The sequence below is a fragment of the Neltuma alba genome, unplaced genomic scaffold, assembly GCF_004799145.2.
Source record: "Neltuma alba isolate B1F8T4 unplaced genomic scaffold, ASM479914v2 tig00011557_pilon, whole genome shotgun sequence".
Taxonomy (NCBI): Eukaryota; Viridiplantae; Streptophyta; class Magnoliopsida; order Fabales; family Fabaceae; genus Neltuma; species Neltuma alba.
Window position 1 is genome coordinate 784,255 of NW_021636216.1, and position 16,885 is coordinate 801,139.

Consider the following 16,885-nt stretch of genomic DNA (forward strand, 5'->3'; position numbering starts at 1 on the left):
ATACCTAACATGTTAAAAATGGCCAACTACATTATTTTTAATGATTTTTCAAAATTAAGGTTCAGAATCTGGAAAAAGGGTTTTTGCCAAATGAATAGAGGTGAATTTCACAAAAACCTAATACTTTTTCAAATAGAATTGGTCCACAAAATTATTTTTCCTTGATATATCATTCAAAGATATTTTTCTATAATTTTGAACCACTCCATTTTGATTTTTCTAGATTAAGTTATGAATTTTTGAAGTTGAGCCAGAAAACTAGATTTTTACTCCATGAACAGTAAAAATCCGAAAATCAGCGTTTTTGTGACAAAATTGAGCCTAAGACGATCCAATGTGGTCTAAAATGGTTTTAATTGAATCCTAAGTCAATATGATAGTAAGGTGTAATAGAGCATGCCTTAAAGAAGCTAGAATTTGCATTGATTCCTATGTTAGTGATTTCGCTTCAAAAAAGCTTGTTACACCTTATCACCCAAATATCCCAGCAAATGTAACTAGACAATGTGGGCCATGGGACTTTCTTGGTGAAATTCAAACTAATGTCATTCATTAGATTCCACTTCATCCAATCTGCTCCTTGAAGTGAGGTAAACATAGTCCACTTGTCAGTTCTGATCACTAATTTCCACTGGTTTATTGTATTCGAGCAATCTCGTAGTAGATGCATTGGATTTTCTTCCTGTTCACAATCAAAAGGGCAGGAGTTTGTTCCTTTAATTCTGTTTTGACTTCTAACTTGTGTTGTGTGTGCTTGTCCATGAGCAAAAAGCCACATAAAGGACTTGATCTTTTCAGGAATTATCCATCTCTAAAGAATCTTCCAGATGTTGTCTCTCGTATGCTGGGTACCTATAAAAAGAAACTTATATGCAGATTTAACATAAAAAATAGCCATAAGTGGATGGCTTCGAATAAGTTTTATCCTCTCCTCTCTCCTCACGGGTGGGTGTGCACAAGTAATATGGTCAATGACTTGCTTGTAGAGCCAAATCCCCATCTTTTGCCTTTCCCATTCTCCATGATCAGTTACATAACCAGCCGCACATTCATTCTAATTGATCTGGTCTTCATATCTTGGTATTAGTTCAATCAATGGAGTATTCATCACAAACTAATTATCAAACCAGAAGGAAGATGTCATACCACTGCCAATCTTCCTACCTAAGCCTACCTTGAACTTTTTCTAAATAGTACATATACTCCTCCAAGTGAGTGACGATTTTCATTTTTTTATAACAGAAGGAATATTTTGATCCCCACAATTATATTTATCTTTAAGAATCCTTACCTATAAAGCCTCCTTGTTGCATACAAGCCCCCAACAGAGTTTCATGATAAAAGCTTTGTTTTGTTTCCTTAGCTTTTTGATTCCCAATCCACCTGAACCTTTCTCTTTAACTACCTGACCCCAAGACAGGAGATGTAGCTTGTGTCCTTCCTCACTATCCCCTTATAAGAAATTCTTGCTATTTTGTTCTAGGTCATTGAAAAGCCTCTTTGGAAGGAGGATGGTTTGCATATAGTAGGTAGGAAGGGCTGAAAGTATTGACTTGATGAGAATTGCTCTTCCTGCTAAATTCAGAAATCTCTTCTTCCAGCAAGATAAGCACTTTCTAGTTCTTTCCAATACCGGTGCAAATGAGACATAGGAGGCTCTTTTATGTAATAAGGGTATACCTAAGTATTTCCCTAGATGGCCTGTAAGACCAACCTCTATTTGTTTGCTTAGTTCCAAAGTTCTAGCAGAGTGCACATTTCAAGAAAAACATATCTTGTTTTTGCTTTATTCATCCTTTGACCTGACGCGTCATAAAAGGTTTTTAAATAGTCCAGCATTACCTCTACCTGGGAACTAGAAGCTTCCCCAAAAAGGATCAGATTATCTGCAAAGAAAAGATGGGAAAGTAGGGGACCTTGTGGGTTTAGATGGATAGGTCTTCAAAATCACCAATCACATCTCTGATTATATGGTCCAACTGTTCCATACAAAGAGTAAAGATGTATGGGGAAATAGGGTCACCTTGTCTAATCTCTCACGTGCTTTGGAAACTTTTTATTGCCTTACCATTCCAAAGTACTTTAAAGGAGGAGGTTGAAATACAAGCCATGATGATATTGCACATGTCATCATTCATACCTACTAAACTAAGAGTATTCCTAATGAATCCCCATTCTAACCTGTCATAAGCTTTCTCAAGATCAACCTTCATCGCAAGCCATCATTTACTACTTGTTTTGTTCTTAATAACTTCCTGGGTAATAATGATGTTGTCACTACTTTGTCTTCCTGATATAAAATTGCATTGATGTTTACCCCCTAGCTTCCCCATGACAGGTTTGGGTCGTTTGCTTAGCACTTTGGCGATTATCTTGCAACTCACATTACATAGTGCTATGGGTTTAAAGTCTCTGATGAATTTTAGCTTATCCACTTTTGGCATGAGGACAAGATTAGTCTCATTTAAGGGCTTCACCTTCCTAGGGTCACGAAATATTTCTTTCACCATAGCACATAATGATTCATCAATTATGTTCCAAAACTCTTGGTAGAAGAACGCTTATATCCCATCAGGCCTAGGCGCCTGGAAGGCTCCTATATCAAAGATTGCTTGCTTGATTTCTTCATTGGTGACATTTCTTGATAGTAAAGCCAAATCTTCGCTACTGATGCAAGGAAAGTTATGCTTTGTTGAGGGATTCACAACTCCTCCTTATTCACTTCGAAAAAGGTTTTGGTAGAATTCAAGAGCCATTTGCTTAAGTTCTTGCTGATCAGAGGTCCACTCACCATTCAGATTCCTCAATCCTTCAATAAAATTCTTCCTTCTAATAATCGTTGATGCACAAAAAAACTTGCTATTCTTGTCTCCCCATTTAAGCCAATTGCATCAAGATTTTTGGAACCAAATTAGCTCCTCTTGAGCCAAGGCCTTGTTATAGTCCTTCCAAAGTTCTTTTTCAACTTGCACTAACTGTTGCTTATCTCTTTGAGCTCTTGATCTTTCAACACCCTCTATTCTGTTTAAAAGAGATTTCTTTTTTGCTATTATGTTTCCCACTTTGTTCTTATTCCACTCCAAAACAGAATTGGTAAAATAAGCAACATTATCTTGCCAACTACCTTTGTCCTAATTGTGTTGAACAATAGAAAGGAAGTCTTCCTCTAGGAGCCAAGCAGCTTGACATCTAAAGTGACATTTTGTCTTTGAATTTGACTCCCACGATTACCTTTCACCATAAGTGGTCGATGATCAGAGCCATATTTTACTTAAATAGAAGACTTTTGACTATGGAAAGCATTCATTCCAACTTTCATTAGCAAAAGCCCAATCAATTTTTCCTTTTAGAAGGTTCCTCTCCCATATAAACTGATCGCCCACACTCTCAATTTCAATCAATTGAGTCTTCTGAATACACTCTACAAAATGGCGCATAGCACAAACATTGGGCGGGGAGCCCCCATTTTATCATCACTAGAGAGGTAGGCATTAAAATCTCCTATTACGAACCAAGGGCATTAAATATTGTGACTGATATTAACAAGATCATCTCAAAAGGTTCTGTGGAGCTCACAACAAGGTTCAGTATACACACAAGTAAGCAAGAATAGTTGAGAAGTTTGAGATACTTTAACTTGGATGCGCATGTATTGTGTAGAAGAAGAGACATACCTCACAGTAATACTCTCTTCGTGCCAAAGAATCCATATCCCTCTTGCGTACCCAGTCACTTCTAGTCTCATCCAACTATTAAAACCCAAATTCCTATAAGCTTTTCTGCTTTTCTTCCGCTAATACGTGTTTCAAGTAGAACAAGGAGTTGAATTTCTTTACCCGCAATCAAGTCTTGTACTCTTCCTGGAAATGTTTTTGAGGTTGCTCCTCAGCAGTTCCATGGTATAAAATTCATGATAAAACAATCAAGAAAGAGGGGCCTTGAAAAAAATGAGACTATAGTGAAGACTCAATAGCCTCTATACCTTCTCCATCATCTTCGACATCCTTTCTAACCTCTACATGTGTTTCGTACTAGCAATAATCGATCTCATGATTTTCTCTTTGAAGATTATTGTTTGATTCAATCGTTGAGGGGTTTTGGAGCTTGGAGTGAGTGCGTATAAATTGCTCTTCCAAGTGTTGACTTTTGCTGACTTTGGGAGGATTTATATTTTGTATATGAATGGGGCCTTCCACCTCATGCTTCCTCTAGACTATTTATGCATTTCTTAGTGTAGCATTATTGAAATCTAGTGGGCCAATGTTAATTCCTAAACCAAAGACTACTTGGTGGATTATGCTAGCAATTTTCCTTTTTAGCAGTGGAGAAATAATTTTGGGCCTTGTGGACAGCCCTCTCTTCTTGATCTCTATTATTTTCCTTGTATTTCCTACTTGATTTCTTTGTGGGCTTTCATTTTCTGTTGGACCTGTGTTGAGCCCCCATTTTGTCTCTTCGCTCTTCTTAACACTAGCTTTCTTTTCTTTAATTTTTGCCTTGGCCGTCTCATCCCTCAAAGCTTTCCCTGCCGAAAACATCACGCTCTCCACCCTAAGCTTGGATCGGCTAGTCTCTCCTTTCTCACAGTAACCGTCTTTTTTCCCCTGTACCTCACTAGTACTTTTCTCTTTCCCTTTTGATGAAACCTCACCCCCTTCTTTCCTTCTCCACTCCTTTATAGAGGCTTTGCTGGTATTCTAAGCTATATTGGTAGGCAAGGTTGCAGCATCATCCATTTTTTGTAAAACATCAAATCGTGAGCCTGTACCCAATCGTATATCTCTCTCTATTGGATTACTTTTGTGATTTGCTTTCTGCTGGTATCTTTTTCCCCCTTCTAGCTTTTGGTTTCTCATTCTAAAAGAACTCTTTTCCTTCATCCAGGTACCATAGGCATCCTCGGTTTTTATGCCTGGTACATTAGCTAACGGGTGTTTGTCATCTTCTTTTTTCTTCTGTTCATCGAAGTTTTCAGTGGACCTGTTCTTTTCCGGTGAGCTTTCATTTGAGGTTGCATTCAAAGTACACTCCTCCTGCTTGTGATCGTAGTGTCCGCATTTAAAGCATATAACTTCTAACCCTTTATATTCAACTGTGTACATTTTCTTCCTGATGAGAAACCGTGCTTTCAAAGGTTGATTCAAGTCGACCTCAACGCTAACCCGAGCGAACTTCCCCCTCTCTACAGTGACGTTCTAGTTACTACAGTGAGCTAAAGTATTAATGTCTACCTTCAACGCCTTACCGATCATGTTTCCTAGCTCCCACATACACTCTTTAGAATATATATGCATCAGCAACATTGGTACTCCAACCCATATTGCCACTTTCCTCATCTTGTTGCAATACGGATTTGTAAGAAAATGGGCCAGTCCACCCTTGATGGATTGGACCCAAGCCCAGTATCATTTGGGGTCCTGGTGCAAATAACAAGACTTGTGGGTCTTAAAGTGCAATTTTTGCCCTTTAATATATTTTGCCAACAGCGGGAACAGTTATGTCGAGGGAGGCAGTTTTCTTTTTGAAAATATGCATGGGATAAGTTAACCGTAGCATCAGTTATTGGGACGCACGTTCGGTTTTCATTTCTCCTCTCCTGCCTTTTCCAGTCTCCTCCCTCCCTCTCTGCAAAAGCTTTCCCTTGGTGCATTTGCTGTGTCTCCCAGATCCGACTCCGTGACCGTGATCGGACCTCCGCGTGGCAACCTGACTTTACTGCAGACTCCAGGTATGCCTAAAAACCTACATTGGTATCAGAGCATGTGATATTTCCTGTAGATTTTGTGGCCTGCGTTTTCATATCAGTATTTTTTTCTGATTGTTCGGTCTGAGTAACTTGCGATTTGCTTCAATATATTATGCAAATCCTCCATTTTACTTCCAATATGATAGTTTTCGTGTCTTATATTTATGTTTAGACATATTGGGTTGCTTCTCTGCCTCTGTGAAAATCGTTCTATACAGTATATATTTTGGCCGTACGCTTGTTCGTTTTTGGGTTGCTTAAAATCAAGTTTTTAGGCTTCAAAATTTATCCCATTGCGTAGAGCTCGAAAAAACGAAGAAAATGACATAAAGTACACTAAAAACGGACACCGGACGGCGGAGAGAAGAAATCGGGTCCGACGGGTCCGTCGGACCCGACCCTGTTGCAGAAGCCGGGTCAAGTCGACCCGGCTGGAGGTTGAAGATAACCTCCAGGGCCAAAACGGCGTCGTTTTGGCCCTCCTAAAAAAAAAAAAAAACCGCCCCAGTAAAAAAAAATAATAATAATAAAGGCCCAGAAATTCCAAAAAAAAAAAAAGTTTTTTTTGGTTGGGGGCAGACATGGGCCGAGCCCAAACAGCGAAAAAAAAAAACCATTTTAGTGCCAAAAAAAAATGGAGCAGATTCCGCCACGTGGCGTGCCATCTGGACACGTAGGGCCCACCATCTGACAGGTCGTGGCGCGTGGACGCCGCCGGTTCGGCGCGTGTGACCGGCGGCGAGCTGCAGGGAGGCGCGTGTACTACACGCGCAGACTATGCGAGTGGGGAAATGTTTTTTTTTTCCAGTTTTTCGCTAATTTTTCCTTCTAGGGGCGCGTGTAGGCGCATGGAGGGTCCGTTTGAGGTGCGGTTTGTCTCTAAAAATCCCTAAAATCAAGATCTGCATTTTGATATATAATTTGATAATTTTGGAGATAATTAAGGATCTATTTGTGAGTATTTTCAGTGTATTTTCTAGTATTTTTCATGCGGAAATAAATTCCAGAATATTCAAAATAATTTAAATTATTTTGTTCTAGGTGAAAATGAAGCAAGAGGCTTCTAGTAGCACTGAAAATATCCAAGATGGTTCATTGGAATACTTATACATGGATAATGCAGTTCCAGAATATGAACCAGAGGATGAAGATCCTGAAGAGGACCCTGAAGAGGTTCCTCAAGAAATCCCGGAGGAGTTAATGGATTCTGGACCTGAGTCAGAATCTTTATTTCCCACTGAACCCCTTCGTACCGAACCTCATTTGGTCTGTAATGATTCGCTAGATCTTCCCAATAAAACCGAAGTAGAGGAAGGCGAAGAGGTGGATCAACCCTGTACCCCTGCTTTAGCTATGAGAATAGCTGAAAGTGATGCAGCTAAATTGACAAACATAAAAGGCATCAATGGTGTGCTCGCTAGCTACGTCCATTACATGACCGATAAGAAGAATACAGAATTCTACCTTAGAGTCATAATGGAGTACATAAGAGCAATAAGAGTTAGAGGCGGACCTAAAGGCAGACCCATAAGAAAGTCTTACTGGATTTGGGCCATAGAGCTAGTGTCCTCCTTTATGAACAAAACGCGTAAACTTAGAAGCCTAAGAAAAGCAATGCTTGATTACATTTATGTTCATATCAAATGATGTAATATTTGTATTCGCCATGAATTTGTTATTTCATGCATTGTAAGCAGACTAAGTATGTTACTTCATTTAATGAAATTACTTGAATTATTATTGTATGATTATTTATGAATATCATATGTATGCCTTTTATAAGTGGGAGCTTTTAGAAGATGAGACTTCTAAAGGTTACAATCTTTGAAGTGCTTGTATAAAATCCTTGATAGGACATGATGATTATTGCTAGCATCTGTGTGATGGGAGATACAAACGTATTCTCTTGATCATAGATCTTGTAATTTCATTGTTTACTGATCGAGGATAATATAGGCACATTACATTGTATACTTCATTGTGCTATATAACTGAAATGTTCTTTGGTTCCGTTCTCTTCAAAGAGAACATAGATTAATGTGGGATAGATTTGTCACAGAACTAAGAATGGCAACCAAGAACATAATAGCTGAATTGAACAAGGGAGAAAAGCTTAACGGACAACTGGGACATCTGGCACCGAAAGGTCTAGTATATCCTAGAGGAACAGGATGCATAGAGCCTCTCACCACTGCTATGGTTGAACCTGAGGCTGGCAACACAAACCAGCACAGGAGAGACCAAGAGGCATATCTAACCTGGAAAAAGAAGAATAGCATAGCAAGAATCACGCTTTTGAGCTCCATGGCTGATGACCTGATGTGTGAGTTTGAGTCGCACAAAACTGCACAGGCCATGTGGATAGCATTGAAGGATAAGTTTGGCGGAGTCTCTACGACCAAGCTTAGAAGGTTGACAATTAAGTTTGATACCTATAAGCTCAAGCCAAACAATCCTATGAAGCAACATCTGAGAGAGATGGCCAATATGATCCGGGAACTGAAGGAAGCTGGACATAATCTGTCTGATGAGCAGCAAGTGCAGGCTGTCATCAGGTCGCTCCCTGCAAGTTGGGAGCACATGAAAGTCAACCTAACCCACAATGAAAACATCATCACTTTTAATGATGTAGCTAAGCATCTGGAGCTGGAAGATGAACGTTTAGAGGCTTACAAGAGCTCTGGACAGACTTATTTAACTGAGGATGCTGGTACTTCCCAATCTAAGCCCAATTTCAAAAAGGGCAAGAAGCCCCAAAAGAAAGGGAAGAAGGGCGGTCCTCAATTTAAAAAGGGCAAGAAACAATTTAAGAAGAAGGGAAAGAAAGGCGGGAAGAAGAAGCTAGACCTGAAGAAGGTCAAATGCTTCACCTGCCAACAAATGGGCCATTTCGCACGTGACTGTTCTAAACAGGCTGAAAGCGAAAAGGTATTAGTGAATTATGTGAATTCACATGTTTCATATGTTTCTAGTACTGTTTTTCTAACAGAACCTGTTTCTTCTTCTTGGATTATAGACTCAGGCTCCACAGACCACGTAAGCAGGGATCGGGGATCCTTTGTGGAATACCGTCGGTTGCCGTATCAAAGCAAGTGGCTTTATGTTGGGAACAATGCGAGAATCGAGGTTCGAGGGATTGGCACCTGCAAGCTTGCTTTGCGTGGTGGAAAGACCTTGATACTCCATGATGTGCTTCATGCTACCGACATCCGACGGAATTTAATTTCTGTTATTTGCTTAGTAGACTTTGGGTTTAATGTTTATTTTCATGATAAAGTTGCAGACATTTCCTTTAACTCTGAATTTTATGGTTCAGCATTCAGATTCCAGAAATTTTTTGTTATGGATCTTGCTTTTGGTTTTAACGCTCATGATTGTTTTGCTATTTCTTCAAGCAATCCTGATATGAATATCTGGCATGCTAGACTGGACATATTAATCAAAATAGAATGATTAAACTAGCAAAAGAAGGAATGTTGGGCACAATCCCTAACATGGAAATGTCCTTATGTGAAAATTGTCTAGCTGGTAAGGCAACTAGAAAACCTTTCGGTAAGGGAACAAGAGCTGAAAATCCATTGCAATTAATCCATTCTGATATCTGTGGTCCGATGAGTGTGAGGGCGAGGCACGGAGCTTGGTATTTTATTACCTTTATTGACGATTTTTCACGATATGGTCATGTCTATTTGATCTCGCATAAGTCTGAAGCACTTGAGTGCTTTAGACGATACATAAATGAGGTAGAGAATCAAATGGACAGTAAAATTAAAGCATTACGTACTGATCGAGGTCGTGAATATTTATCTGATCAATTTAAACAGCTCTGTGAAGAAAAAGGGATAATTAGACAACTGACTATCCCTGGCACTCCACAACAGAATGGAGTGGCTGAGAGGAGGAATAGAACTCTTCTAGACATGGTTAGGTCTATGATGGCTCAAGCAAACCTACCAATTTCATATTGGGGTGATGCTTTGTTAACGGCAACCTTCATACTTAACCGTGTGCCCTCAAAATCAGTCGCTTCCACACCCTATGAATTATGGACAAAACGCAAACCGGATCTGAGTGTCCTAAGACCTTGGGGGTCAGCGGCATATGTTCATGATAATTCCCACAAGCATGGGAAATTGGGTCCTAGAGGAAAGAAATGTATCTTTATAAGGTACTCTGAACAATCTAAAGGATATGTTTTCATAGGTAAAACGAAGATGGAACAGTGACTGAAATGGAATCAAGAGATGCCACATTCATTGAGACTGAATTTCCTAATAGAGGAGATGTTGACCGCACTGTATCTCTTTATGAGACACAAGAGCAAGTCAGTGCAGAACAAATTGACAGACCAGAATCGTCTAGGTGTGTCAATCTGAGTGGGAGCCAAGAAAGGTCAACACCAAGACCTGAACAAAGAAAGAAAGATAAGCAAATAGCTCCCGTCAGAAGGAGTAACAGGGAAAGTGTTCCCAAAAGACGCTTTCAAATAGAAGGCGAATCTCTCTTAGTTACTCCAGAAGGGGATGATGAGCCCCGTTCTGTACGAGAAGCCTTGTCAGGCCCTGCAAAAGATGAATGGATGAAAGCTATGGAAGAAGAAATGGACTCAATGAAAAAGAACCAAGTTTGGGTGTTAGTTGATCTTCCAAAAGGGCGTAAAGCCATTGGGAACAAGTGGGTTCTCAAAATTAAAAGAAAGTGGATGGATCAATTGACAAATACAAGGCTCGATTAGTGGCAAAGGGGTACACACAACAGGAAGGAATAGATTATGAAGATACATTTTCACCTGTTGTGCGTTTCAATTCTATTAGACTTATTTTGGCAATAGTAAACAGTTTAGACTTAGAATTACATCAAATGGATGTAAAAACCGCATTTCTGAATGGTGATCTGGATGAAGAAATCTATATGGAACAACCATTAGGTTTCATTGAAAAAGGAAAAGAAAATAAAGTTTGTAAACTCAAAAGGTCCATTTATGGATTGAAACAGTCATCCAGACAGTGGTATTTGAGGTTTCACAAAGCAATAACCTCATATGACTTCCAAATGATAGAGGAAGACCACTGCGTCTACATTAAGCGGTTTGAGGGTAATTTTGTCATATTATCCTTATATGTAGACGATATACTATTAGCCGGAAATAGTCTAGATTCGTGGTGGCTATTAAAGAATGGCTTTCGTCGAATTTTGAAATGAAAGACATGGGTGAAGCAGAGTATATACTTGGAGTTAAGATCCAAAGAAATCGTTCAAAACGAATCCTCTCTCTTTCACAAGAGAATTATATCAACAAGATTCTTGAGCGATTTAACATGAAAGACTGCAATCCCATGAGTACACCCGTTGCCACTGGAGTGGCTTTGAGTTCTGACATGTGTCCCAAAACCGAATCTGATAAAAAGAAGATGGAAAGAGTTCCATATGCCAGTGCTGTTGGTAGTCTGATGTATGCAATGATGTGTACAAGACCAGACATTGTTATGCAGTGGGACTGGTGAGCAGATTCCAGTCTAACCCCGGTGAAAAGCATTGGAAAGCAGTGAAGAGGATCTTGAGATACTTAAAGGGCACTTCCAATTATGCACTGTGCTACGAAGGAGGTGACCTGCGTCTTGTTGGGTACTCCGATGCTGATGTAGGCGGAGATGAAGAAGAACGAAGGTCAACTTCAGGTTATACCTTCTTGCTCAACAATGGCGCCATATGTTGGAGTAGCAAGAAGCAAACGTGCATTGCCTTACATTCAATGGAAGCTGAGTTTGTGGCATGCACTGCAGCAGTGCAAGAGGCTTTATGGCTGAAGAGATTTATAGAACACCTTGGATTTGGAAATGAGAGTACCAATCCGGTGATGATATACTGTGACAATACTGCAGCCATAGCCTATACTAAAGATCCTAAGTATCACAGCAAAACCAAGCACATTGACATCAAGTATAATTTCGTTAGAGATTACATAGCACAAAAGATTGTTACTGTACAATACATTTCAACCAAATGTATGGTAGCAGATCCTCTAACAAAGCCAATAGGCGAAAGAGTTTTTAAAGAACATGTACAAGCCCTTGGCATACGTAAAGTGTAATATGAGTGCTTCATTAATGAAATTATTTTTCGTTATCACTTTATGTGTCTGTCTGAAAGTATACAATGTTTAGTATGTCGTACAGGTCAAAAAGGTTGGCTCTCTCACACGGGCAACCGCCTTTGACACTCAGGTGGAGTGAACAAAGATGAGACATTTGTGTTCACCAGTAAAGCAGCAATGAATGCTGATATGGTGGAGAAGAAACACAAACTTTATGTCGCCTTGACTAAAGTGTAGCAAGTCAAGATGAGATCCACGTGGATAAAGTTGGATCGAAGTTTGGAATCCCACTTCCATAATACCTGTAGCCAGACAACAAACTCTTCAACGTCGACGTCATAACAATGAGCAGAGTTGAAGAATTTGGGTTTAGATACTGAGTGTGTCTGGACCTAAGTCTGTACGGTGTTAATAATAAATCTAAATCGACATACGCTCTTATAATAAAAGAGTGACACCGTAGCATGTGTTTCATACCACATGTGCTGAGAGAACCGCAAAAGGGAAGCAAGTGAAAGATCCCTGCTTCATTGCTGTGTGAGTCCCAGGGAGGAATTATCCTCCTATTGGTGTCCTTTGACTTTGACAATATCATGAAGATATGTTTCAGTGACTGCTACTTTGGCATATGTCCTATGGTCATGATTGATGCGATCTAAGGTAGTATGCTAAGAAAGCGACTGATTCATTTCAAAGTGATATTTGGGCGAAAGGAAGATTGACTGTGATATACACACCTATGCTAGTGTCTGTGACATGTCCCTTATGACATTTTGTGGTCATAAGTGTGGATACTAGACATCAGAGAAAGGTAATCTGAGTCAACTATTGACTCGAGAGGGATTAGATTTACCATGAAAAAGTGTATATAAGTAAATCTAGGACATCTGAGGCATAATTTTAAAGTTCAAGCTACACAAAGGAAAGGGTGACCTGTGCTGATCCTATAAAAGGGGTTTCTAGTACAGGGACCCAAGCGAAGACGTCATGCCCACGCGGTCACGACAAAGCACTAAGTATGAAATTGAGGGAAGGTGAAGAGACTAGATCCGCGACATCTAATCCACCAAGTGTGAGTGGGAGATGTAAGAAAATGGGCCAGTCCACCCTTGGTGGATTAGACCCAAGCCCAGTATCATTTGGGGTCCTGGTGCAAATAACAAGACTTGTGGGTCTTAAAGTGCAATTTTTGCCCTTTAATATATTTTGCCAACAGCGGGAACAGTTATGTCGAGGGAGGCAGTTTTCTTTTTGAAAATATGCATGGGATAAGTTAACCGTAGCATCAGTTATTGGGACGCACGTTCGGTTTTCATTTCTCCTCTCCTGCCTTTTCCAGTCTCCTCCCTCCCTCTCTGCAAAAGCTTTCCCTCCGGTGCATTTGCTGTGTCTCCCAGATCCGACTCCGTGACCGTGATCGGACCTCCGCGTGGCAACCTGACTTTACTGCAGACTCCAGGTATGCCCGAAAACCTACAGGATTGAAATTGGGGCTCCACTATTGGACTACCAAATAGTGCCCCTGTATCAGCCAAGGACCATCAAACAGGAGTTTTCGACCCAGTTCCTTGTTATTTGACCGAAGAACATAGTAGTTATTCAGCAAATCTATAAGTTCAAACTTATTAGTTTTCAAAATCCAAGCCACTCTATCCTTCATCATTCTGAGATTGGTCTCTTTTCCCAAAATGGTGATAATCACAGAATCCTTCCAAGGCTTACATAGTTCTCTGAGCTGTTCATCAGGCATATTCAGCTTAGGCAATAACTCAAGGAGTTTCTTCTCCTCTTTGGAAAGAATATATAGGAGCTGTGTCTTCCTCTTCTTGGAGCCATTATGCCATTTGGTCCTCAAACTCCTTCAACATCTCTTTCTCCTCCCTACCTAACAATTTGGCTTTGTAGGAAATTTGTGATCTTAGACTTTCCTTAGGCTTGGCATGGGATTCCGTGTTTACTCCTTGTTCGAGTTGCTTATATGCCATCGGTGTATCCTGCATCCTCTCTTTAGTCGCTCCCACCTCCGCTTGATCTTCCATTGCCACATCTGTCTTTAGTTTCCTTCTATTCTTGCTCAGCAAGTCCTCTTCTTCTTTTAAAGCTGCTTTGTTTTCTTTCGAAACCGGATCGCTGTTGAACGTATCACCCTGTTGCACACCATTTCTCTCACTAGCACTCACACTTCCACTCATTTCTCTCACTAGCAGTGGAATCGTATTACTTTAAATCTCAAATTTTAAAGCTATGAAAAATAGGCTATTAAGTAATTATGAGGTTTAACAAAATTATTTTAAGAATTAGAGCTTCAAAATTATTTTATTGGCAAAAAGCCTATTTTTAGGTAAAATTTTAAGGAGATTAAAGAGAAAAATAAGTAATAAAATTATTTAATCCCCAAGAAAATTTGAGGAAACATTATCGGGTATTATTTTGAGAATATAAAAGTTTATAGAAAGGTTTATTATATTTCCCCAAATACAGCTTAAATGATTTCAAAGCTAATTTCTGTAGATAATGACATATTGTTTTAGAAATTCAAGGAAAAATAGTTAAAGGCTAATTTTTGAAGCAAGATTTTTATGATATGTATTTCATAAGGTAAAGGAGCTAATTGAACAAGGAAAGTATTAAGGATTAATTTCTGAGGGGTAAAAGTGCAATCTCACTAACGGAAGTCTAAAAATGGATTTGGGTCATGTCTAAGCCCAACACATGGAGTATAAACCGTGCTTTAACAGACCAAGAGGAAGAGCTTCAATTATCATAAATATTGGTCCAATAAAATGGTTAAAGTCATGTCTTATGTGATAATACAATAGAGGATATAATAAAATAAGGGTTAAGATGTATCTAGTACCTCAAAAAAAAATTTTCAAGCGCATCCAGCAACCCAAAGAGTTTTTTTGAGTGCATCCAGTATATCCTAAAATATTTTGTGATACATCTAACATCCTGAAATATTTTTCATGTGCGTCTAGCAATCTAAAGCATTTTTTTTGTTTGCCTTGGTGCTAGATGCACTAAAAATATTTTAGAGTGCTAGACGCACCTAAAAAAATATTTTAGGGTTTGTATATGTAAAAAAATATTTTATAGTATTGGATACATTTTTAAAATGTATTTTAAGACATTATATGCATTACAAAATACTTTAAGTTACTATATATACCCGAAAAAATAATCCGGGATGTTGGATCAATCTTAACCATAAAACCGTCTTTTTCCATTTTAAAACCCACTTGCCACGCAGCCTTCTCTTTCCATTTTCATTCTGGAGCAGCAATTAGAAAGAGTGAGAGGAAGAAAGGTCGAGAGGAAGAAGGTAGAAGAGCAGAGGAAAGAGATGAAGGAGATGAAGCTTTCACCCACATCCAATCATCAAAATAGGTAAAGGTAATTGCCTAGATCACTATCCTATCTTTGCTTTATCCATTGGTTTAGTATTTTTGGAGTAGATCATGGCTGAAAGTTGGGGGTTAGTGAGAGAAAATTAAAGAACAAAAGTAATAACCATAATTGAAGCCTACATAGATGATATGTAAGCTGTATTATGTGTCTCATAGCTTGCATGTGAGTATTGTTGGGGAAAATGCTGTTGAATCCGTAATCTCTTTTTCCAAGGGATTTTTGTTAGATTCTCTTACGAGGTTATGTGATTTCTTGATAGAAACCATGATAAATATGATGAAGCCAGGTTGTTTTGAGTATATTTTGGTTTCATGTGATTGTTGAGTGGAAAGTTGATGATTTTCAAACAGATATGAAAATGGATAAATGATAAAGAGGATAATGGAAATAGCTGTTAGAAGGTTGTATCATGTTGGATATTAGTGATCAGAATTCTAGAAACTAAGGCTGTGTTGGATTCCGCTGTTTTAATGTTATGGTGTGTCCAGGATTCATTACAAGAATCTGGACTTTTAGCGACCACTTTCAGCGGCGACAAAGGGAGTCGCCGCTGAAAATATGACTTTCAGCGGCGACAATAGTTGTCGCCGCTAAAAGTCGGCCTTTCTGCGGCGACAAGTATGTCGCCGCCAAAAGTGAGAGTTATGGCGGCGACTTATTATTGTCGCCGCTGTAGCTTCAACTTTCAGCGGCGACAAAATTTGTCGCCGCCGAAAGTGTGCACTACGGCGGCGACAATTGAAGTCGCTGCTGAAAGTGTACACTTTCAGCGGCGACAATTTAAGTCGCCGCTGAATGTGGTTTTAGCGGCGACTAACTGTCGCTGCTGAATCTTCTTTCAGCGACGACGCTTCCTGTCGCCGCTGAATGTCGCTTTCAGCGGCGACAAAACGTCGCCGCTGAATCCTCTTTCAGCGGCGACGCTTCCTGTCGCCGCTGAATGTCGCTTTCAGCGGTGACAAAACGTCGCTGCTGAATCCTCTTTCAGCGGCGACGCTTTCTGTCGCCGCTGAAGCTCACTTTCAGCGGCGACATGTCGCCGCTGAAAGTTTTTTCACATTTTTTTAATCTTTTTTTTTTAAAAATTTTATATTATAATCTTTTATTTGCGTAATTAAGTAACTTTGATAATTCATGTTTTTTTAATGTATTTTTGTGTTAGAGAGAGACTAAAAGAAAGATAATATGGTGTTTGAGAGAGAAAGGAAGAGGAAGAAAGTTTGAAGTGTGTTTAACACACATATCCCATATCCAAATGTTTGAGAGATGGAATAGAAAAACATTATGTATGGGAGAGAAATGAGATCGAGGCATGCATGAAAAAGTATGCAAGTTTGATGGGATAAGTAATGAAATATAGAGTGTGTGTGTGAGAGGGTGAGGGGTGAGAGGTGAGAGGTAAGTATTATTGGAAGAGAGATAGTCTGTATGTGTGAGAGAGAGAAGGATATTATAATTGAAAGAGATAACATAATTAAATATATGTGAGAGATTATTATAATTAAATTAGTGTGAGCATACTTAATTGACATAATAATATTTGATGATGAACATATGTATGAGAGGATTGAGAAATAAAATCATTAAAGGAGATAATATAATTAATTAAAAATGTGTGAGAGATATAGATAATAAAA